The sequence below is a fragment of the Mandrillus leucophaeus genome, unplaced genomic scaffold (assembly GCF_000951045.1).
Source record: "Mandrillus leucophaeus isolate KB7577 unplaced genomic scaffold, Mleu.le_1.0 Scaffold329, whole genome shotgun sequence".
NCBI classification, from domain to species: domain Eukaryota; kingdom Metazoa; phylum Chordata; class Mammalia; order Primates; family Cercopithecidae; genus Mandrillus; species Mandrillus leucophaeus.
In genome coordinates this window covers 3,645,108-3,647,469 of record NW_012103465.1, presented here as the reverse complement: position 1 = coordinate 3,647,469, position 2,362 = coordinate 3,645,108, and the positions used below count along the sequence as shown (strand labels likewise).

The 2,362-nt window shown below is 36.2% G+C and overlaps 1 pseudogene; it reads right to left on the bottom strand.

Moving 5' to 3' along the window:
• Nucleotides 1–1,702: 1,702 nt before the first annotated feature.
• LOC105545460 lies at nucleotides 1,703–2,053 on the bottom strand (annotated as a pseudogene).
• Nucleotides 2,054–2,362: the final 309 nt, after the last annotated feature.

Genomic DNA, 2,362 nt, shown 5'->3' with positions numbered 1-2,362 from the left:
CAAATGCTCTCACCAAAAATAAATGATAAATATATTAGGTGATGAATATATTAATGAACCTGATTTGATCATTTCACAATGCATGCATGTATCAAATCATCACATCGTACCCAATTAATATATATGTAATTATTATTTGTCGATTAAATAAAATAAAAGGTTTTAAAAAGACAGAGAGTCACTGAATGGATTAAAAAACAAGACCCAATTCTATGCTCTCTGCAAGAGACTTGCTTCTCTTTAAGAATACACATAGATTGAAAGGGAAAAGTTGTAAAAAGATATTTCATGCAAAGGAAAACCAAAAGAAATCAGTGGTAGCTATACTTAAATAAGACAAAATAGACATTGTCAAAAACTAAAATGAGATAAAGAAGGTCATTATATAATGAGATAAAAAGGTTGATTCATGAAGAAGATACAATGTAAACACATGCATTCAACATCAGAGAAACTATATATTTATAACACAAATATTAATAGATTAGAAGAGATAGATAGATTGCAATATAATAATAGCAGAGGACTTCAGTATCTCACTTTGAGCAACACAAAAATCATCTAGATAGAAAATAAGGAAACTTGGGCTTGAACTACACTTTGGGTCAAATGACCTAACAGACATATACAGACCATTCCGTTCAACAGCAGCAGAATACACATTCTTTTCATGCACACACAAAACATTTTTCATGCTAGATCATGTGTTAGGTCACAAAAGAAGTCTTAACAAATTTAAGAAAGTTGAAATCACATCAAGTATTTTTGGTACCACAATATCATGAAACTAGATATCAAATTGTTAATTTGGAGAAGGAATTGCAGAACATTTAGAAATATATAGAAATTAGACACCCTCCTCCTAAACAATGGGTCAAAGAAAATAAAAAGGAAATTAAAAAGTATTTTACACAAATGAAAATAGAAACAACATACCAAAACTTATGGGATGTAGCACAAGCAATTCGTTTTTTTTCCAAGCCAAACTGTATCCAGCTTTATTAAAGATACTTTCCATAAACAATCATGTAGGCAGACAATCGTTAACAGTATACAACAACTTTTATACTCCCTTCTTCAATGGACTACCAAAAATCAGAAAGCCACTATAAAACCCAATGAAGTATTCATCTTATGCTCTGAACAGAGAAAGTTTAGAGTGAGGGTTGACATTTCACATTTAGCATGTTGTTTAATAACTTTTCACAAGCCGACCCTGACTTTGTGGAAGTGGAAAGAAAATGGCAGAATTTATCTGAAGATCCACAATCTAGAAATGGAACAGGTGCCATTTCTCTTTTGACAGGTGCCATCTCAGTGGAATCACTGAAAAGTCCAGATTGCCTGATATACTTGTAACCAATGATTGGGGGTCAGGTCCCAACAGATGTCTAGGCTTAAGGGAGTTAAGTCTACGCTGAAAGATGGAAAGGGAGAAGAGGACATAAAATGAATTTGTTTTTCCATACCACAAGGCTTTGTGCCAAAAAGTGGCCATGTGTGTCAAAATCAGGGAATCCCTCATCCTGGCAGCCAAGAGGAAGTCTCTCAAAACTAGAAGGGAAAGGTGTTTTCCCCACATCAATCCAGCTTCGGAGACATTCTATTAGTGACATATGCCCCTTTCCCCCAAAACAACAATGAAGGGCTCTGTGTGCTAACAACATAGCTTAAAAAAAAAGTAAAACAAAATTCTGCATTTTTATAAAACTTGATTTAAAAAATCGTATTTCAAACTCTCAGTCACCAGAAGTATACAGTCATCAAAAATGCACACACTTCCCTTGGCAACTCCAGCACCCTCAGCTTTCTGTGCCTGGTCTGTTTTGGCATCTCCATTTTCTGCAGGGTTAGTCCCCTCCTTGCCAGCATCAGCTTTTCCCTTTTTCCCTTTGGGTACCTTCTCTCCTGTCTTTGCATGGGCCTTTTTAGACTTGAGCTCTGGCTTTTGAGGAGCAGGTTTAGCAGACAACCTCGTGGATCTTCTCTGTGGTTCAGCCTTCATCATGACTTTATCTCCTTTAACATCCCCTTCAGCCTTTCTCTTGGGCATGCTTGTGATGGTGACATACTTAAAAATTGTATTCTTGTGTTAAGAATGTGTCCAATTAGAACCCCGGATGTTTTCCCTGTCAGCTACATTAGTTCCAGTGAGGTTTATATCCTTCCTCCCATCACATGCCTGCTCATGCACACACATATATGCACACATACACATACCCCCCACACTCGCTCATCTTGTACATGTGAAATAAATTCTTCAAAATATCTTGGTTTTGGCGTTCAGTTACTCCTGTTGTTGGTCCAATCTTCAGTTTGTCCTAACCTTAGAGATTTCACTTTGTTGTAAGTTATGGTATGT